This window comes from Bos taurus, chromosome 3 (assembly GCF_002263795.3).
Source record: "Bos taurus isolate L1 Dominette 01449 registration number 42190680 breed Hereford chromosome 3, ARS-UCD2.0, whole genome shotgun sequence".
In the NCBI taxonomy this organism is placed as follows: Eukaryota; Metazoa; Chordata; class Mammalia; order Artiodactyla; family Bovidae; genus Bos; species Bos taurus.
In genome coordinates, this window is record NC_037330.1 from 21,142,033 (window position 1) to 21,164,464 (window position 22,432).

The window sequence follows — 22,432 nt, forward strand, 5'->3', positions numbered from 1 at the left end:
AATAGGTATAAATCCACATTATGGCCCAGAGTAATTGTCTTTCCTTCTTCGTTTTTACCCAGTGTCATTTCTTCCCTTATCCAATACACAGAACAGAAAAAGTAGCATCTGTTTTAATGGCCAAAAAACAGAGTCAGAAAGAAGCCCAGTGTTGCCTGAAGACTTATTTTGTTCCCAGAGACTGGACAGAGGTTGACTCAAGGAAGAAGGAGGCAAAGGGGAAGTTCTTTTATGAGGAGGAAGTTCATAGTTCCGGGGTGAGAAGATGAAACTTTTTTGTATAATGAAGAAGTTGAGTGGTAACAAACAACACAAAGAGCTCTTCCAAGAGAACCTGAAGGTCAGTCAAAGTTTATAAGTGCAAGGATCAGAAATGGTCTGTGGCTGATATAGGAAGAAAAGATATCCATGGAAAATATGTTGAGAGATCACAGAATAGCCAGGATGCCCGGAAAACCGTGCTCTGACAAGGGGCAAGGAGGGAATCAGGTGAGGTCAGATTGTGTTGGGTAGAGATGTGTGTTCTTCCCATTTCCTCCAGCCCATATGTTGGTTCCAGACCTGCAATCAGAGAACTGGTGAAAAAGAACAGTCACAGCAGCCAGTGTCTTGATTCTGTTTACTGAAATTTCTAGAAGCAACAAGCTAATTTAACATGAAATAAATAAGGGTAGGGGTTGTCAAAAGATTCAGAGAATAATGACAACAATATTATTTCACTGCCTATAACGTTCTTGATACAATAGTTTCTAAATCCAGGCACATCTGACAATGGAATGAAGAAGAATGGTCTTATTGCTTTCACTTTACAGAAGAAAGAAGAGAGGTACAAGAAATTTCTTTATTCGTCTAAGACCACACATGGGCAGAACCATTCTTACAACCAAGGGTTTATGCTTCTGAGCACAGATTAGTTGGGTCTTTTTTCTCAGATGTAGTTGTGTCAGGATGTCTCAGTTGTAGAGATGGGAAGAAGAGCAAGTAGGAGAGAGAGGGCAAAAGAGGGAGGAGGGATGGGTGGAAGCACAAATTCTTTGATTCTCCTGTCCCTCCCTTTCCCCTCTCATCTCCCCTACTTCCCCACCTCCCTTGCCTCCTTCTTTCCTTTTGGGGAGAGCCCTTTGCCTCCTTCCCCACTCTGTTATGAGGACTGAGACAATGCTCCTCTCTCCCAAGCCTCCTGGGAGGTCTCCATGCCCTCCTCCCAAACCCACCTTCCCTGCTTGGTTTTCAATTCCCACGCCTTCCCGTTTCCAGGTGGACCTCACAAAATGCAGTCTACCCAGCTGGGCTACCCAAACTCCATCCGATAGGCTGTGCCCAATAAGCTTTTCCATGGCCCGCCCCATGGGATGCTGGTAAATCAAATAGCTGGGATAAAGGCTTTTTCAAAAGAACTGTTCACTTCGAAAACTTTTCTATATGTCCTCAGGGGTCTTCACGGGACAAAGGGCTAAAGACGACAATGTAGCCATCCAAGTGTTAGAGTGTCCCGGTGAGTGCCAAACCCTGTCCCAGGGGTGCAGACACAGGGCGACCATCACCAGACCTCTGCACTGGTGGAAACTACCCAGTGGACACAGGAAACCTAAGCACAACCTCGGCCCCGGAGGCCTTTGCCAGGGTGGGCAAACTCTCATTCATTGAGTGTAGGCGAGGATACAGGAAGAGCCATCATCGGCGCCCACCGGTTTCAGCTGTCCTTGGATCTCATTCGGTTCAGGCCCCGAGGGTCCAAGCCCTGGATCCCGGTATCTCTGAGGGCGCTGGCATCTGCGGCGGGTAGGGGGAAGGATGTGGCACCCTTTCCCTCAGGATAAAGGTCTTATCCTTTGAATGAGTAAGTAAGTAAAGTCGCTTAGTCGTGTCCTTTGCACGTGTCTTTGCAACCCTGTGGACGGTAGCCTACCAGGCTCCTCTGTCCATGGGATTTTCCAGGCAAGAGTACTGCCATTTCCTTCTCCAGGGGATCTTCCTGACCCAGGAATCAAGCTCAGGTCTCTAGCATTGCGGGCAGACGCTTTACCGTCTGAACCACCAGGGAAGTGTCTACTCCAGGCAGAGGCAAGCGGACGATTGTGTCATTGTCTCTGTGGCGCAATCGGTTAGCGCGTTCGGCTGTTAACTGAAAGGTTGGTGGTTCGAGCCCACCCAGGGATGGCGGGTTGAAATTTTAGAGAACACCAAAGAGGTCTTCTCCCTTTTGCCAAGAGGACACCGGAGAAGTGCTGCAGAGAAAGAGCACAGGAGTCAGGTGTAAAGGACCAGCGGGGAGCGGGGTATGGTTCTGAGTGAATTGGAAGCGTCGGTCATTCCTGAGAGCCCAGAGCGCTGACGGCCGGCGCCGTGAAAAGGGCCATTGAGGTCCGCAGCCCGGGAAGGGTGGCGTCCACACTGCGGGCTGCAAGGTCTCCTGGGCTTCGGACCCACCCCTCGCCACCTGCGGCTTGCGGGAGCTGGGGAGTCGGCGGGGGCGACCTCTGCTCTCGGGTGCGCAGCTGAGGGTCTGAGGACTCTGCGTTGGGTGCGGGACCCCGAAGGCAGTCTGAGGGGGTCCGAGGGGCCTCACTTCAGGGGAGATGAGGAACCCTAAAGCAGGGCCCTCGGGAGCCTCCGTCTCCGTGCCTGAGAGAGCGTGGGGCTCCAAGGTTTCTGCATGAATGTTAAAAGTTGGTGGCTTGGATAGTGGCGGCTGAACCTTGGGTTTTCCTGGATACAGGGCTCAGTGGCAGCGACTGTCGCCTTTCCGTGGTGTAGTGGTTATCACGTTTGCCTCACATGTGAAAAGTCTCCGGTTCGAAACCAGGCGGAAATAGGTCTCTTTTTTCCCCCTGTGATTTGCATTCTCATTGGCAAAAGGAAAAGGCGCGAAAGGCACGGGGTGAGGCAGCTGACCTAGCTGTAGGAGGAGTTGGTGACCACCTGAAAGTCTACTCAGCACAAGAAAGCAGCCCTCCTTTCTCTGCTCCGAGTCTCTGTAGAGTCCAGGCCCAGTTCATCCCAGGGTGGAAGGACAAGGCTGACTTTGGGTCACCTTTACGTCCGGAAACCCCTCCGGCTCCTTGTCGGGCTGCTGGATCTTTCACATGTTCACAGATTGTCACTGAAAACCAAGGAGCTCATTCCCGTAAAGCTCACTTGCTTTTTCCACCTCAGCACGCTTGAGGAGCAGTCTTATTTTCCTGGTAGAAGAAAAGAGATCGGACCCAGGTCTCACCGTGGGCTCCAGCCAAAGTCACGGAAATGAAGAATTTAAGGCTCCGCGAACTGAGACGGTCACGGAGGGAAAGGAACTGGTACCCGTGCGGTCATCAGAGGTCCCGAGGCCAGGTCAGAGATCTGGAGGTAGACGGATCTGCTCATCACCCCTTGAAAGCGAAATCAATGCCTGAGTCGAGGGAAAATGGAGGTTCACAAAGAGAGCAGCAAGGCAGCACACAGCCCTAGAGCTAGACCAGGAGGGACTCAGTAGATACTTTGGGACCTGGTCTCAGAAACAGAAGTGTCCCCCAGGAAAGGGGATTTGAAGGGCAATGAGCAAGCAGGTCAAGGGCTGGGAGCCTTGCACAGCTGCACAGAGCTCTGGTCTGCTGGGCAATTTCCTGTTCTCTGCACCTCTGGTTTCATCTTTTACACTCTCAATTTTCATTTGGAGGCTCTAAGTCATCTTTTGTGTACAGCTCTCTGGTGGTCTACTGGCTAGGATTTGGTGTCCACCACTCTGTGGCCTGAGTTTGATTCCTGGTCAAGGAAAACTCTGCATCTGTACTCACAGGAGACTTCCTCTTCCTACTCAGATCAGAATTGTATTTTGCATCAAGATCCAATGCAGAAGAGTTTCTGCACTGAGTTCCTAAGTGTCACTGAGTCTGGACCTCAGGGCCCTAGACCTGGGGCTGGCTGTTGGAGGTGAGATTTCAAAGAATAGCAAGGAGAGATAAGAAAGCTTTCCTCCATGATTAATGCAAACAAAGAGGAAAACAATAGAATGGAAAAGACTAGAGATCTCAAGAAAATTAGAGACACCAAAGGAATATTTTATGCAAATATGGGCACAATAAAGGACAAAAACAGTAAAGAGGTGGCAAGAATGCACAGAAAAACTATACAACAAAGATCTTAATGACCCAATAGCCATGATGGTGTGATCACTCACCTGGAGCCAGACAGGTGAACCTTAGGAAGCATCACTACAAACAAAGTTAGTGGAGGTGATGGAATTCCAGCTGAGCTATTTCAAATCCTAAAAGATGATGCTGTGAATGTGCTGCACTCAATATGCCAGCAAATCTGGAAAATTCAGCAGTGGCTACTGGACTAGAAAAGGTCAGTTTTCATTCCAGTCCCAAAGAAAGGCTATGCCAAAGAATGCTCAAACCACTGCACAACTGCACTAATTTCTCATGCTAGCAAAGTAATGTTCAAAATTTTCCAAGCTAGACTTCAACAGTATGTGAACAGAGAAATTCTAGATGTTCAAGCTGGCTTTAGAAAAGGCAGAGGAACCAGAGATCAAATTGCCAACATCTTTTGGATCATAGAAAAAGCAAGAGAATTCCAGAAAAACATCTACTTCTGCTTCATTGACCAAGACTTTTTAGTCAAAGGAAGCCTTTGACTGTGTGGATCACAGCAAACTGTGGAAAATTCTTAAACAGATGGGAATACCATACCACCTTACCTGCCTCCTGAGAAACCTTTATGCATGTCAAGAAGCAACTGTTAGAACTGGACATGGAACAATGGACTGGTTCCAAATTGGGAAAGGAGTACATCAAGGCTGTATATTGTCACCCTGCTTATTTAACTTCTATGCAGAGTATATCATGTGAAATGCCGGGCTGGATTAAGCACAAGCTGGAATCAAGACTGCAGGGGAGAAATATCAATAACCTCAGATATGTAGATGACACCACCCTTATGGCAGAAAGTGAAGAGGAACTAAAGAGCATCTTGAGGAAAGTGAAAGACGAGAGTGAAAAAGCTGGCCTACAACTCAACATTCAAAAAATTAAGATCATGGCATCTGGTCCCATCACTTCATGGCAAATAGATGGGGAAACAATCTAAACAGTGACAGGTTGTATTTTCTTGTGCTCCAAAATCACTGCAGATGGTGACTGCAGCCATGAAATTAAGACACATGCTCCTTGGAAGAAAAGCTATGACAAACTTAGGCAGCATATTACAAAGTGGAGACATTACTTTGCCAACAAAGGTCTGTCTAGTCAAGGCTATGTTTTTTCCAGTAGTCATGTATGGGTGTGAGAGTTGGACTATAAAGAAAGCTGAGCACTGAAGGATGCTTTTAAACTGTGGTGTTGGAGAAGACTCTTGAGAGTCCCTTGGACTGCAAGGAAATCAAACCAGTCAATCCTAAGGGAAATCAGTGCTGAATATTCATTGGAAGAACTGATGCTAAAGCTGAAGCTTCAATATTTTGGCCACCTGAGGAGAAGAACTGACTGACTGGAAAAGACCCTGATACTGGGAAAGACTGAAGGCAGGAGGAGAAGGGGACGACAGAGGATGAGATGGTAGGATGGCATGACATGGTAGGATCGATGGACATGAGTTTGAGCAAACTCCGGGAGTTGGGGATGGACAGGGAAGCCTGGCATGCTGCAATCCATGGGGTTGCAAAGAACCAGAGAAGACAGAGACTGAATTGAACTGAGACATTAAAATGCTTAAACACTTCATCAGCTATATTACAAGAAATGTTAAAGGAGTCCTCCAGGAAGTACAACACTGACACCAGCTGGAAATCTGGATTTACACAAAGGGATGAAGGAAACATATAAGATTTAAATTTAAATCTCTTAGAAATATGGGACAGATTTTTAAAAATAACGGAAGATTGTAGGGTTTATAACGTGCACCGAAAAGGAGAAACATAAAGAGATAAAGTTGCTAGTTGCACTCTTTCAGGATATTTTGGACTCCCAGTGACCCTGACCGGGCAACCTGCTCTTGGTTTAGGTCCAGAAACGAGGGACAGAAGGTTAGTGAAGGAGGCATTTTTTGGAAAGGAAGAGCAGAGTAGAAAGAACCACAAAGCCTTGGAGTACTTACTTAAAAGATACAAGGAGAAAATTATCCTTGGGTCGGCTTAGAACCACCAACTTTCCGGTTAACAGGCAAAGGCTCTAAACAATCACGCCTCAAAGCTCAATACAAATGGCCTTCTTTTCATCCCCTTGGGTGCCGAATGCCCCAGCCGCGCCTTGCTCCCCTCCCCTCCCCTCTCAGAAACAGCGCCCTGAGACGCCAGGCCTGAGACGGGAGGATAGGTAGGGGTCGAAGGAAGCTGATCAACTCGCTGGGCTCCAGTATTTCTTCGGTTCTTTGCTCCGCCTTCATCCGGCCGTCTGAGCCTCTGGCGCTGCCCTCCCTCCGCTCGGCCGCGGTCGGTGAGGCGAGAGCTGGAACCAGCGGGAGGGGAGGGTCGGTCCAAGGAACAAACGCCAAGAGCTGGGAAAGAACCCGGCGAGGTGGGGACGAGGACAGTCAGACTACCCAGACGGCACGTGCCGGATCTGGGGAGATGAGAATTGGTTTTTGATTTTGTTTTGTTTTCTCATCATGTATCAGAAATGAGAGGAAGAGAGCGGAAGCCAGTGAAAGAGAAAATACGAACACCTGAGTAGAGTTTTCAAGAATAAATTAGTGCAGTAATTGGAATCGTTTTATGTTAAATGACATAGATTAAGGACAATTGTCAACGCTTGGGTTGTGGTGCGCCGTGATCGTATAGTGGTTAGTACTCTGCGTTGTGGCCGCAGCAACCTCGGTTCGAATCCGAGTCACGGCATTAGGTTACACCTGGCATCTCCTTGTTTTCTTCTTTTCTTAAACGCCGTAGTGGTCTACACTGGGTTCTCTGAAATGTGACCGCCAATTCTATCCCAAAAGGAAATTATTAAGGTGTGTAATCACAGAACAAAATGCACAAATCATTAATGAACAGCTATTTGATGTGAAATCACCAGGATCGAAATTCAGAAAAATTTTTATCAACGTAGTATGGAAGATACACTTTGATATATGATGAAGCCCTTTGATACATTTTCCAAGTAATGCCTATTCATCCCCTGCTACTCTAAGCTATTCTGATGGCCACCCCACAGATTAAGCTTGTCCTTTTTTCAAACTCACCTAAATGAATATACATATTTTACTATCTAGGGATTATCAAGCAGAAATTCTGAAGTCAAGTTTCCCACTAGTAAGGAAATCACGGAGTTCAGCACCACATGAAAGCAATGGACAAGTTTTTGCCCTGGAGAAAGCCCCTTCAAGATCAGGTATTTCTGCTGCCAGCTAACTATAAGCACGTACCCCGAGAGCCACTGTCTTTCACTCAGGGTCACCCTCCGCCCTTCTACCCTTACCAAATCACTGTCTGCAAAGTAATTCTAGCAAAGATCTCCCAATTCTCCTGCCCCTTCCCACACAGGCAAAGCACACTCTCTCACCCACCACACTGACTGCCTTTCATCAACTCTTCCAGAGCCACACACACACACAGCCACTGTGCTGTCTCATCTACTGCTCCCTCTGCAAGCTTGGTTCACATTCCCACCCCCCCATCCACCACCCCCTCTTCCTCACTCACCTCTTGCCCTACAGTGGACATAACATTTATCCTAACAGGTCTTCTAAGTGAGTGTCCAAGGGAAAAGGGAAAATGTGCCCACTGCCAGATGGAGACCACAGGGATTCCAAACAACAACAGCAGCTGGAGAGTCAGGACATTTACCTGGATCACCATCATATTGATATTCTGGTATTGATTTTTACACATACTTTCTGCTTATGTCAACAATAACAGTTTTCCCTTTGTGGTAGTGAGATGAACTGGAAACTCAAATTACTCAGGGAAATGAATGTGAATGAATGGATTGAAAGAGAATATTTAAAAAATATAATCCACCCTCACTCTACTGAAGAGTGGGTGGAAATGGCAAAGGCCTGAAAGGTTGGGTGAGTGCTTTTGGTGGGCCAGTCATTGGATTTGAAGCAGCCATTCCTGGGAACTCCCCAGGCTTGGGTCTCTGTCTCCAACAGGACCTGATTTCCTTTTCCCGGGAAGCCTAAGCCAGGGTCTTACTGGATCACAAAGATGGATATTTTAATAACAAAAAGTTATAAGAAAATATTCTTGACATTTTTTCTCATCAGGGAAATAAACCTTAATACTACATGGAGATATCACTACCCTGCAGCATGATTGTATTTAAAAGAATTCGTACATCAAATGCTGACAGTTGTGGAGCAATTGCATCTGTAGTAGTCTGTTTGAAATCATTCTAGAAGACTGTTGGCAATTTCTGATAAAGTTAATCTTGTACCTACTCCATGATTCCAAAATTGCAGTACATCCATGAATGCAGAAGTATACAAAAAGACTGATATGGAATATTCATCAAAACACCAAGAATATTCATCAAGGACACCAATTAACACAAAACCCCCACCAAAATTACTCCAACAATACCAAAATTAATAAGTGATATACACAACAGTATGAATATGTTTAATGAACAAAATGTTGCATGAAACAAAAATCAGTGACAAAAAATGTACATTCATTCATTTGAGTTTCAAAAGCAGGCAACAGTACATGATTGCAATAGACTTCAGATTTAGTAATTAAGTGATCTTGTGTAGGAATTGCCTGAAAAGGGTTTCAAATGACATTGCTAGGATGGTAGCAGTTTTCTATAACTTCATCTGGGTGGTGATTACATTTGCCCAAGTTCACAAATTGGGCCTATAATTAAAAATGTGTGCTTTTTACATGGTGTGCAGTATAGTTCAATGATTTACTGTTTCCATAAAAATCAGTGGATGGTGGGTGGAGACAAGCTGCTGTAAACTGTGACAACTAGTTTGCATTTTATTGTAAACACATTGAAAACTCATTCTCCTTTAGTGTAAAAAAAAAAAAAAAAACTACTGATATTAGAAATACCTTTTCCAGAAAAAAAAGTCATTGACCATATCATTTCGTTAGTGCAAGCTACAGACAAAGCTACTTGAGAGGCAATGTTTCCACTTTGGAATATGTTCTGCTCAACAGTGAGACAAGCAGTTGACCTAGGTTTTGCTTTGACCAGCCCACTTGTGTGCTGTGGGATTTACTCGTCACAGAATACAGATGCAGGGCCAGCAGCAAACTGCTCTCCAACCACTGCTAAGCAGAATAACTCGTGCTGGAATTAAAAGCAAAATGAATATTACTCAACCATAAAGAAAAAAAAAAGAATGAAATAATGCCATTTGGAGTAATGTGGATGACCCGGAGATTCTCATATTGAGTGAAGTAAGATGGACAAATACGATATCACTTGCATGTGGAAACTAAAACACAAAAACAAAAATGATACAAATGAAATTATATACAAAACAGAAATAGAGCCTCAGATGTAGAAAACAAGCTGCTGGTTACCAAAGGGAAAAGGGTGGAATGAGGGATAAATTAGGAGTTTCAGATTAACATATATACACTACTGTGTATCAGATAGATAACCAATATGGACCTCTAGCACAGGGAGGGACCTAAACTCAATATTTTGTAAATAAATAAATAAAATATTTTGTAATAAAAACCTATACAGAAAGAGAATCTGAATAAAATGTATGTATAACTGAATCACTTTGTTGTACACCTGAAACTAACAACACTGTAAATCAACTATATGCCAATTAAAAAAAAAAAAGCAAATGGAAAGAGGTTATAGACACTAACTTGATACAGCCTGGATATGAACTGAGGTGGCAGCAACAATACAGCACTATACACTATACAAGCACAATGCACAGCATGACTTCAGGTAACTATCTCCACATAAATAAATCCACACTGTTTCATTCCTGGACACTTAAAGAAGTTCGTGTGCTTTTCTCTCTTTCATGCTCTTCTCCAATTCTTCCTCCCCATTTTGCTACTTAAAAAAAGCAATTTTTCTTTCTGAGGATCTGGCCCAAGCCTCTTCACAGACTTCCTGGAAGGTCTGCTGGCAGGTTTCATCCATATCTTTGCTTGCTCTGACTCCTTTTCACATTTCCTCTTTGTATGTGATCTCTTTCCCGTTAAGCCACACGGACCACACCTACTAAACCGCTGCCCAAAGGTGCAGATGGCCGGATGAAGGTGGAGCAAACCGGGAGCCGTTACTGAGTGCACCGCGTGTTCAGCTTCCCTCGGGCCCCCCTCGGCTCAGGCCTGGCATCCGGGCGCTGGCACCTGAGGCGGGTGTGGAGTAAGACGTGGCAGGGACTCTCGGTTGCACTCCTGCCTTCGGAGTCGCCCGACGCCCGGCTTTCCAACGGGAACGAACACTGAGTGGACTCCGTCTCTCCGATGGCCCGAGGCTTGGAGACCGAGCTGCTCTCCCCCGAAAGGCAGGTGGCTTCCCCTACCTTTGTAGCTTTGCTTGCTTTCTGCGGGGAAGAGTGAGTGATTGAGTATTAGTCACTCTGTTGAGACCAAAGCTGAGCGAGTGTCGAGTCTCTGTGGCGCAATCGGTTAGTGCGTTCGGCTGTTAACCGAAAGGTTGGTGGTTCAAGCCCACCCAGGGACGTGTCTCTGCCTTTTGGAGTGTAAGTGATGTATGATTGATAATTTCTAGTCCGCACGTCGTCCCCAAGCTCGTATACACAAACACGAGAACCTATATCCAGATAGTCACTGATCCTCAGAAAGGGTCTCTGGAGGAAAGCAGGTCAGTGGGAGTCCTGGAATTCAGGAAACAGCAGGCTCATTATCTTTACCCTGTAAACTCCTTTCACCAATGAAATTTCTTTCACTGTTTGTAGTAGCCTTTATTTATCCCTTTCCATATACTTTTGTAATTAATTTGGTTCTATGCTTTTCCTATGACAGTCATCATTCTTGCACACATGGCTACAGGGTAGACTCCTGGGAGAGTAATTGCTCTGTCATAGCCTTTACATGGTTTGTATATAATTCCTTTTTCTTGCCTTTGTTGACTTATTGGGTGTAAATATTTTGTTATTTCAGCAACTGCTTTGGGCATTATAGCATACATACATCTGTAACTTAGCACAGCCTGCCTCCAAGGGATGGCACACTTCCTCACATTTCTCCCCTGCCTGCCCTTATGCTTATGTTGTCCTGTATTTTACTTGGCATATGTTTTGAATCCCAAATCCAAGGTTACTACTTTTAAAAAAATTCCCCATGTTTTTAAAGACATTTAATTGATAAAAAAATCATATGTTTCCCATGCATAGACCATGTCTCTTTTCCTTCATTTCCTTTGTGTCCATCAGTAATTCCAGTTCACGTGAGTTCCCTTCTTCTTGGAGGGCTCCTTTAACTTCTCTTGCTGTGCGGCTGTTCTGGTGACAAAGTCTTTAAGCATGGGTACGTCTATAAATGTCATCATTCAACTTCTATTTTCAAATAGATTTGGGAAGGGGGCATAAGATTCCACCCTTTTTCACTCTCAGTCCTTTAAAAATGTTGCTTCTCTGTCTTCTCACTTCCACTGTTATTGATGAGAAATCTGACATAATTTTTACTTTTGCTTTCTGAATGTACTGTGTATTTTCTTTCTGGCTCATTGGACATCTTTTTTTCTTTTATAATGGATTGGAGCAGTTTAATTACTCTGTGACTAGGCACAGTTTTCTTCCTGTTCCTTGTGCTCACAGTTCATCTGGCTCCTTAGATGGTGGGTTTATAATTTTCATTATGATTGGAGTATGTCCTCTTGGGTTTCTTCAAAGTTTTTTCCTTCAAAAAATTTCTTCTGGTATTTTTTGAGACTCCAAATACTCTCTTGTGTTAGGCCTTTTAAAGTTGCTCTACCATTCAGTGATGCTATTAATATGTTCAGTTAAAAAAATTATTGCCATTTCATTTTGAATAGTTTCAGTGGTTCAAGGCTTTGTATTCCTTAATTTTTTTTCTTGCAATGTCTAATTTGTTGTTGATTCACAGATGTTATTGTTTTTATCTCCAAAGTTTGCTTTTTGCCATTTTTGTATGTTCCACATTTCTAATGAACTCTTTGGACATATGCAACATAGTCATGGTAACTGTTTAAAGTTCTCTCTGCTGACTTTTTCATCATGTCAGTTCTGGTCAGTTTTGACTGAGTGACTGTATTCTTCCTTTTGCATCATATTTTTATGCCTCTTTGCATGCCTGACATTTGTTGTTGTTGTTTGGATGCTGGACATTATCAAAATTTCCTTTCTGGATACTAGCTACTTTGATATACCTATGAATTATTTTGAGTTTTGTATTGGGGTACAGTTAGTACAGTTAAGTGACTTGTAAACAGTTTGATCTCTTTGGATCTTGCTTTATGATTTTTTTCAGAAGGTCAGTGTAGGGCTGATTATTCTAGAGCTGTGTTCTTGCCCTAAGGCTCATGAGTTACATAAATCGTCTAGTCTGGCTGATGGCAGTGAGAACAATTGCCTGTCCCGTGTGAACACCAGGCACTGTTCCATGATCTGATCCAAAATTTCTTTTCTTGGTCTCAGGTAATTCTCCACAAGTGTGCTCTTATCAGAACTCTGTTTAGTACCTCAGGGAGACTGTTTAGTATCCCTGGATATCTTTTTCTCTTTCATCACTGGACCTTTGCTCTCTGAACCCTAGCTGCCTTGCTCTCCACCAAAACTCAGCTTCCTCTCAACAATCCAAAGAGCTGGTCTCAGATCGCACTTCTCATGCCCAACCTGGACATGCTCTGAAAGCGGTCACGTGGGCCAGTGGCAGGACTCGCCTTGTTTCTCATTCTCAGGTGATTCTCAGCTGTCCTCTTTTGCCCAGTTTCCTGTGTCTAGAAACTGGCGTTATATATTTTCCTTTTTTTCCTGTGGGGGCAGGCAAGAAAGGGAGGGTGAGGTTTCAAGCAGGAGGGTAAATCTGATTTTTGTCAGTCCAAATACAAAAAAGCAAAATGGCTGTCTGAGGAGGCCTTACAAATAGCTGTGAAAAGAAGAGAAGCCAAAAGCAAAGGAGAAAAGGAACTATATACCCATTTGAATGCAGAGTTCCAAAGGATAGCAAGGAGAGATAAGAAAGCCTTCCTCAGTGATCAGTGCAAAGAAATAGAGGAAAACAATAGAATGGGAAAGACTAGAGATATCTTCAAGAAAATGAGAGATACCAAGAGAACATTTCATGCAAAGATGGGCTCAATAAAGGACAGAAATAGTATGGACCTAACAGAAGCAGAAGATATTAAGAAGAGGTGGCAAGAATGCACAGAAGAACTGTACAAAAAAGATCTTCACAACCCAGATAATCACGATGGTGTGATCACTCACCTAGAGCCAGACATCCTGGAATGTGAAGTCAAGTGGGCCTTAGGAAGCATCACTACGAACAAAGCTAGTGGAGGTGATGGAATTCCAGTGGAGCTATTTCAAATCCTAAAAGATGATGCTGTGAAAGTGCTGCACCCAATATGCCAGCAAATCTGGAAAACTCAGCAGTGGCCACAAGACTGGAAAAGGCCAGTTTTCATTCCAATCCCTAAGAAAGGCAATGCCAAAGAATGCTCAAACTACCACACAATTGCACTCATCTCACACGCTAGCAAAGTAATGCTCAAAATTCTCCAAGCCAGGCTTCAACAATACATGAACCGTGAACTTTCAGATGTTCAAGCTGGTTTTAGAAAAGGCAGAGGAACCAGAGATCAAATTGCCAACATCCATTGGATCATCAAAAAAGCAAAGTTCCAGAAAAAGCATCTATTTCTGCTTTATTGACTATGCCAAAGCCTTTGACTGTGTGGATCACAATAAACTGTGAAAAATTCTGAAAGAGATGGGAATACCAGACCACCTGACCTGCCTCTTAAGAAATCTGTATGCAGGAAGCAACAGGTAGAACTGGACATGGAACAATAGACTGGTTCCAAATACGAAAAGGAGTACGTCAAGGCTATATATTGTCACCGTGCTTATTTAAATTATATGCAGAGTACATCATGAGAAATGCTGGGCTGGATGAAGTACAAGCTGGAATCAAGATTGCTGGGAGAACTATCAATAACCTCAGATACGCAGATGACACCACCCTCATGACACCACCTCATGACACCACCATGGCAGAAAGTGAAGAAGAACTAAAGAGCCTCTTGATGAAAGTGAAAGAGGAGAGTGAAAAAGTTGGCTTAAAACTCAACATTCAGAAAACTAAGATCATGGCATCTGGTCCCATCACTTCATGGCAAATAGATGGGGAAACAGTGGAAACAGTGACAGGCTTTATTTTGGGGGGCTCCAAAATCACTGCAGATGGTGACTGCAGCCATGAAATAAAAAGACACTTATTCCTTGGAAGAAAAATTATGACTAGCCTAGACAGCATATTAAAAAGTAGAGACATTACTTTGCCAACAAAGGTCCATCTAGTCAAGGCTATGGTTTTTCCAGTAGTCATGTGTGGATGTGAGACTTGGACCACAAAGAAAGCTGAGCACCAAAGAATTGATGCTTTTGAACTGTGGTGTTGGAGAAGACTCTGTAGAGTCCCTTGGACTGCAAGGAGATCCAACCAGTCCATCCAAAAGGAAATCAGTCTTGAATGTTCATTGGAAGGACTGATGTTGAAGCTGAAAATCCAATACTTTGGCCACCTGCTGCCAAGAGCTGACCCATTTGAAAAGACCCTGATGCTGGGAAAGATTGAGGGCAGGAGGAAAAGGGAATGACAGAGGATGAGATGGTTGGATGGCATCACCGACTCAATGGACATGAGTTTGGATAAACTCCGGGAGTTGGTGATGGACAGGGAGGCCTGATGTGCTGCAGTCTTGGGGTCACAAAGAGTTGGACATGACTGAGTGACTGAACTGAACTGAACTGAAGGCATCTTATGTGTTTCTAAGTTGATTTCCATAGTAGGTGTGCCAATTTGTATTTCCATCTTTCCAAATCCATGAAAGAGCTTTTTTCTTCATATTCTTGCCATCATGATGAGCTTTGTACACATCTGTATGATACTCTAGTAAGAGGATGGGTACCCTCTTGATTCAGTTAAGCCAGAGGTACAGCAAAACTCTAAGTGGACATTACCCAGTATACCCTACTGCACATGTTCAACAGCTAAACTTCCAAGATGTTTAGATAGCATTCCAATAATTGTAATTATTTTTGGTAATGACCTATTTATTTGAGTCTGAGAAGACTACCCCAAATGACTTCCAGTTGCTTCACACTAAACTTCCAGTTATGGATAGGACAGGGGGAAAAAAACACTGGTCTCAGATATTTGTTCTTCACTTTTCTTTATGAATACATTTTTGCCATCTGGATGCACACATTTAATGACTGGCCACCCTCTTACTCAAGACTGTGTTGGAATGCCAATAACTGTGTCTTTATGATTCCTTGACAATGTTTGGCTGATTCTGCAAAAATTATCCCATTTGAGACAAATTGCTGGGACCAATAGGATTCTCCACCTGACAATCCATCTTGTGCAGACCTGGTACCAAGAGTTATTAGTCAACCTTCCCTGATGAATTCCCTGTTGAATCTCATGAGCACTCAGGCTTTCACACAGTAAATCTAGTTCCTGGACATTCTTTCTAGTCTCTCAGTGTGCTTCTTTTTCTGTCTGTCATTCTCTGTCCCTCATACTCTAGGCCTCCCCCAATCTACCTAATTTCTTCTTTTCCCCTTTCCAGGACATTGCACTAGATTGCCTTTAATCACTGAGAAGTTCTCAGGCACTTATTAGATGCTAGGCCCTGCTATGGGCAGGGGAAAGGAAGAAAGATCTGAATAGTGAGTCAGCTCAAGGTCTCTGCCCTGTGGAGCTCATATCTGGAGGCATTGAAAAGGGGTGGTGCAGCAGGAGGAGAAATGATTCCTGGCAGTTTTCCCCAGGCTAATCTGCTCATCTTGGCCTAGGGTTCTAGCAGTGATGGAGATAAGAGAAGCATAATGAAGATGGATGACTTCAGATTTAGTAGGCAGAAAACTAAGAACCAAAACAATTTTTTTTTAATTACATAAATAAGCACTTTAGGAAAACAGTAGACATTCAGCAACAGCTTCCCACTTCATGGAGCAGACATTCCACGTGTTCCACAATTCTTATAGTGACACTGATGGAAATAGTCACCAATCTCCCATAAAAGGCACCTGAGCCTCCTCTCAACCTGTTCACATATGGTCATTCTGTAATCTATAAACATAGGAGGCAGCATCATAGGAAAATAGTGTTTCTCATTTCTATCTTGGTTATACATGATACAGGCAAAGATCACACATTAATTAATTTAATATCAAAGAACTCAGATAAACATAGACCTTAAAATCAAAAGTTGAGCTGACACATAATAGAGAAATGCACGTTGGAATCATACAGTAAATGATACCCCAAAGTCTAAGTGGATTGATTATGATTTCTAGAATTATAATACTACATCTCCATTTAACATATATTATATAGTATATTTAATTTCTGAGAACACTTAATTTTAAGTTTATAAACTTAAATGTTTATCCAGTTAAACTTTTTCTTAATTTATTGTTTTATTTGCATTATTTATCTGCACTAGGTCTTCCTTGCCATATGCAGGATCTAGTTCCATGATTGGGGATGGAACCCAGGCTCCCTATATTGGGAGCAAGGAGTCTTAGCTCCTGGACCACCAGGAAAGTCCCTTAAATTTTTTGATAAACAAGTAAAACCAGTATAGCAAAGTTAGGCAGTCAGTGTTATTAGAATTTGAAGAGAAAACAAATCCAAGACTGTGCAAACTAGAGTACTTTGTTACCAGTATTTTCCATGTTATTACAGTATTTGAAAAGCAACACAGTTTTTAGACCAAAATTATTTACCTGTGTGATACATACAAGGAATATTCTCTATAAATATAACATTTTCTGTGTGATTTTTTGTCAATTATTAGAATAGAGTGTTAATAATATTTGAGAATTCTTATTTTCAGCTTGATTTTTTTCTTATACCTAGCACACAAGGTACATACTAACTTATCTCTATGATAAAGTAAAACTAAACTTTTTGTTTTTTCTTCTTCATTTTAGTAGGAAATGAAGCTACATTTCAGTAAGAAAAGTCAAAGTCCCCTTGGATGTTATCCTCTGGGATTCTCATTGTAGAAGCAGTATCAGTACCCCCACTTTGGACATCCTTTGGAGAAGGAAATGGCAACCCACTCCAGTATTTTTGCCTGGAAAATCCCATGGACAGAGGAGCCTGGTGGGTTACAGTTGATGGGGTCCCAAAGAGTCAGACTCGCCTGAGTGATTGAGCACACGCACACACACATGCCAGAGAGATTGAGCACACGCACACACACATGCAAGAGAGAAAAAGATTTCCCTGGCCAGGAGTCTAACATGGTCTGGGGTGGGAAAGCACCAAATCCTAGCCACTAGACCACAAAGGAATCTTGCAAAGTATCTGGTTTAGTGTCTCCAGGTAAAAACTATAAAAGTAAAAATTAACTTCTTGAGATGCCAAGAGCAGGAAAGGAGGTGATTGCCAGTGGCGCAGGGCTGAATAAAGCTGTGCAAGTCCCCCAGCTCTTGCCCCTAGATTACATTCTGGCTTAGCTTTAGCATTGTGTGCAGCAGAGCCAAGGTCCAGCTCTCTGTCTGAACCTCTGCTGTCTGTATTAGAAAAAGGTGCAGACTGGCTCTCAGGGGGTGATGGGTGGATCTATTTCCTGACCTCTGATGTGGCTCAGGTGCCTCTCCTGATAATGGCATGTGTATGGACTCTTCGTGCCTGACAGCTCAGTTAGAGGAGTTCTTTATTTGTGTCTTTGGCTCCAGCCTCAGGTGAAGAGTTGGGTTTGGTTTCTTTTGTTCTCTCATGTAAACCAAATGTGCTTCAGAGGGATGAACTTCTGGAGCTATACTACCTGTCAGGGTATAGAGGAGATTTACATGCCAGAGGAACTGAGGGGATTTCCAAATTGTAAAGGTGATCTTTTTCCATTGTTTCCCCATCTATTTGCCATGAAGTGATGGACCTGGATGCCATGACCTTAGTTCTTTGAATGTTGAGTTTTAAGCCAACTTTTTCACTCTCCTCTTTCACATTCATCAAGAGGCTCTTTAGTTCTGCTTCACTTTCTGCCATAAGGGTGGTGTCATCTGCATATCTGAGGTTATTGACATTTCTTCTGGTAATCTTGATTCCAGCTTGTGCTTCATCCAGCCTGGCATTTCTCATGATGCACTGTGCATAGAAGTTAAATGAGCAGAGTGACAATATACAGCCTTGACTTACTCCTTTCCCAGGTAGCAACCAGTTCATTGTTCCATGTCCGATTCTAACTGTTGCTTCTTGACCTGCATACAGATTTCTCAGGAGGAAGGTCAGGTGGTCTCGTATTCCTATCTCTTGAAGAATTTTCCAGCAATTTGTTGTGATCCACACAAAGTCAAACTCTTTGGCATAGTCAATAAAACATAAGTAGATGTTTTTCTGGAACTCTCTTGCTTTTTGGATGATCCAACAGATGTTGACAATTTGATCTCTGGTTCCTCTAAAACCAGCTTGAACATCTGGAAGTTCACGGTTCACATATTGTTGAAGCCTGGCTTGGAGAATTTTGAGCATTACTTTGCTAGCATGTGAGATGAATGCAATTGTGTGGTAGTCTGAACCTTCTCTGGCACTGCCTTTCTTAGGGATTGGAATGAAAACTGACCTTTTCTGGTCCTGTGGCCCCTGCTGAGTTTTCCAATTTGCTGGCATATTGAGTGCAGCACTTTATTTTTTGGGCTCCAAAATCACTGCAGATGGTAACTGCACCCATGAAATTAAAAGATGCTTGCTCCTTGGAAGAAAAGCTATGACCAACCCAGGCAGCATATTAAAAAGCAGAGATATCACTTTGTCAACAAAGATCTGTCTAGTCAAAGCTATGGTTTTTCCAGTGGTCATGTATGGATGTGAGCATTGGACTGTAAAGAAAGCTGAGCACCAAAGAATTGATGCTTTTGAACTGTGGTGTTGGAGAAGACTCTTGAGAGCCCCTTGGACTGCAAGGAGATCCAACCAGTCCATCCTAAAGGAAATCAGTCCTGAATATTCATTGAAAGAACTGATGCTGAAGCTGAAGCTTCAATACTTTAGCCATCTGATGTGAAGAACTGACTCACTGGAAAAGACCCTGATGCTGGGAAAGATTGAAGGCAGGAGGAGAAGGGGATGACAGAGGATGAGATGGTTGGATGATATCACCAACTCGATGGACATGAGTTTGAGTAAGCTCCGGGAGTTGGTGATGAACAGGGAAGCCTGGCGTGCTGCAGTCCATGAGGTCGCAGAGTCGGACACGACTGAGCAACTGAACTGAACTGAAAGATGACCCCAAGTTGGCCTTGTTCTGTGCCCTCCTTGGGCCTGGTGTCCACAGTGACTCAGACAAAGGAGGCCTACTTTGTAATGCTGAGTAGGCTTTCAGGAAGTCACAGAACTCCTCCTATGATTCTTGCAGGCTTTTTTATGTTTAAAATGCACATCAAAAAGTTTGGGATAAAGTGAAGCTGTTTCTGCCTGGTTTCGAACCAGGGACCTTTTGTGTGTTAGGCAAATGTGATAACCACTACACTACAGAAACCATATGGTCAGGTGTACCTAGTGACATCCAAGAAAAGCATGTTTGGACACAACTTGCCCTCAAATTTTGAAAGGAAGAGAGCTCTGTGAGCACAGAGGATCCCTCAGGTAAGGAGACTGAGGTTCCTGAAAGGCCCTGGTTTAGGGTTCCTCTCTTCCTCCGGAGCGAGGTCCCTGTGAGCATCCCAGCAGTTAGACCTCAGGATCCCACAAGGAATGCACAGCTTTGGGCCTGAGTGCAGCAGTCACCCCACTGACTCTCCAGTTCTCAGAAGCCGCAGGAGCTGGGACAGTTAGATGTCTCTGAGCCCCAGGCAACCCGATGGTTGGGTGGGGTGGACAAAGACCCCCCAGCTGCAGACCCGCACCTCTGTGGCCCTTTTCACTGCTCCTGCGGTCACTGGGCTTGGCTCTTGGAAATGATCGATGCTTTAATCCTACCTGGAAACAAAGAACCTTTTCCTCTGCTCCCATGCACCTGACCTGCATGCTCCTTTCGCAGCATCGCTTCACTGGCATCGTCCCAGGCAAAGAGGTTTCTCAAGTTCCTGCTGCTATGGCTTATTCTAGTCATCTAGTTTAAGTCCAAAACTTTCATCACACTTTCACATTTAGCAGGAAGAGCAGCAAAGGCTGACGTCTCTGGTCATCTGGCTGTTTGAAAATATCGAACATCAGAGAAGGAAATGGCAACCCGCTCCAGTATTCTTGCCTGGTGAATCCCATAGACAGAGAAGCCTGGTTGCTACAGTTCATGGGGTCCCAAAGAGTCAGACAGCACTTAGCAACTAAACAACAACATATAATACGATTAGTTTTTCATCATTGTGGAAATGATGTTTTAACAATCGATTATCCATGCTACAAATGAAAAGGAAAGCATACCTTACAAAGAACAATGAGTCAATTGTTTTTAGTGGCTCGAATTATGAAACAATGTGTTAGAGGCAAACACAGAGAGGAGGAAGGCTTTACTGAGTAGGACATGGACCCTTGGAAGAGAGTAAGCCAACTGTACAAAGATTTAAATACACTTCAGCATAGCAAAAGGTGCCAAAAAGATGTAATACACAACTGGCAGAAAATCACAACACATATGAATAAATATATTGTTTAAGAACAGAGTGCTAGGACACATACAAAGCTGTCAGGGAAATAGGTAGTGCATACCAACAGGTGTGTCATACTTGAAGAACTCTAAAAAAGAAAATTTGTTAGGCTCTTAACTCCCTTGGTCAGAAAATTACAGATTTATAACAAATCTTGACCTCAGATGGACTAAAATCTAACCTGGTTAATAGGCTGTACCTTTATCAGTGTGGAAAACAGGAGGCTGTTCATCACAACCCATGTAGTGTATCTCCTCTGGTTTGGGGTGGCAAGGTGGCATGGCCTGTCCACTCTATAAACGTGTGTTCCTTTTGAAACAGTAATTCTAGATCTAGGAGTTTCATCCCACTGGAATGTATAGACACAAACGTAAAGAAAATACTGAACATCAACGCTGGCCGAGTTTCGCTTCCTGACCTGTATTGAATTCGTTTGCCGACCAGGCCGGGTATAAAGCTGCGGAGGGATCAGGCTCGGTCCACGCAGACCTCACGGTTGTGTATTCCTCCCTTACTGTACTTGAGATTCTTCTTGAAGGACAGCTTTGTTTTACCTTTTATAATGTCTGAAATGCCTTTTATTTGACTTTTTAAATCATCTGGTTCAACAGGTCATGGAGCGCGAATTTTAACTTGGACAACAGAGAGGTAAGGGCGGTTTTCCCAGAAAACAGGTGTCTGGAGAGGTTTTTGGTTTCACCTCACAGCAGGCAGAGTTTCTTCTTGCTGAAAGACTTTAATGCAGTGTTGTCTGTGTGTCTGTCTCTGGTTTCCTTTCGAAGTAAAGGGTAACAAGGTTGGGGGTGCATTTGCGTTTCCTCCCGCAGTGGTTTTTCTTCTTTTCTTAGTGCGGCGGTCACCGCGTTTCCCTCAGGAATCCGACCCCGAGGGGCCCCGCCTGGTTCCTCGTGGACTCCAAGTGGAGTCGAGGGTGCGACCGCGCGGCAGCACCCTCACCAGCGCTGGAGCCTGAGTCCCCAAAGAGGCGGACTTGAAAGCAGCTTTAGATCAGGACATTTCAAGAGCTTTCCCCTGCTTTCCTCCCCTCCAAGTCCTAGTTTTCACCTCCCACGTCCAGCCAGAGGAGTGGATTCACAGTTGCATCCCAGCGCTGCCAGCCCATGTCTACTGGACCAGGGGGCGATGGTCGTTTCCCGAATGGGGTGGAGGGACAGCAGGTGCCCGAGGGACCACAGACACACGGCTCCCTGCAGCCGCAAGGGAAGGCGCGGGGCTCCTGAGCCTGCGAGGCGAGCGCGCTGAGGGGACCGGGCCCTGCCCCTGCCCATGAGGCCGGGCCCAGAAGAGGGAGCCGCCCAGCACTGAGCCCAGCGGCCGCCCAACGCCCCCACCATCCTCATCCGAGCTTCAGGGTGAGGGAGCCGAGCGTTCCACTGATTTCCCGCCTTTATCAGGAAAGTCGTTCACACAAATCCAGAGTCTAGAACAAGAGGGCCTGTGTAGGCCAAAGTCCACATGGACCGAGAAGCAAACACGAAGTCCCAACTGTATGTGGGGTCTGAGGAAAGCCCTGCGTCAGATACTACTCTTGGTCTGAGCCCAAGGAAGTTGGCGTCATCCAAGGTGTGGACACGGCAGGTGTCGTAGGTCATGGGGGAAGAATTGGAATCCAGGTTTGGTGAGAGGCTCTCTTTCTGAACCTGTTTCCTTGTGAAGAGGGGCCACTTGGCTCTCAGTCGGTGGTGAGCAGTCC

At 44.2% G+C, this 22,432-nt stretch overlaps 4 non-coding genes across 4 annotated transcripts; 3 read left to right on the forward strand and 1 right to left on the reverse strand.

Annotated features, from left to right (window-relative positions):
* The first annotated feature begins 2,086 nt into the window (after positions 1–2,086).
* On the forward strand, positions 2,087–2,160 carry TRNAN-GUU (transfer RNA asparagine (anticodon GUU)). The gene has a single exon. It is a non-coding gene; the product is annotated as a tRNA-Asn (tRNA).
* Positions 2,161–6,742: 4,582 nt separating this feature from the next.
* TRNAH-GUG (transfer RNA histidin (anticodon GUG)) lies at positions 6,743–6,814 on the forward strand. The gene has a single exon. It is a non-coding gene; the product is annotated as a tRNA-His (tRNA).
* A 3,701-nt stretch (positions 6,815–10,515) lies between these two features.
* Positions 10,516–10,589, forward strand: TRNAN-GUU (transfer RNA asparagine (anticodon GUU)). Its single transcript has one exon. It is a non-coding gene; the product is annotated as a tRNA-Asn (tRNA).
* Positions 10,590–19,537: 8,948 nt separating this feature from the next.
* Positions 19,538–19,610, reverse strand: TRNAV-AAC (transfer RNA valine (anticodon AAC)). Its single transcript has one exon. It is a non-coding gene; the product is annotated as a tRNA-Val (tRNA).
* Positions 19,611–22,432: the final 2,822 nt, after the last annotated feature.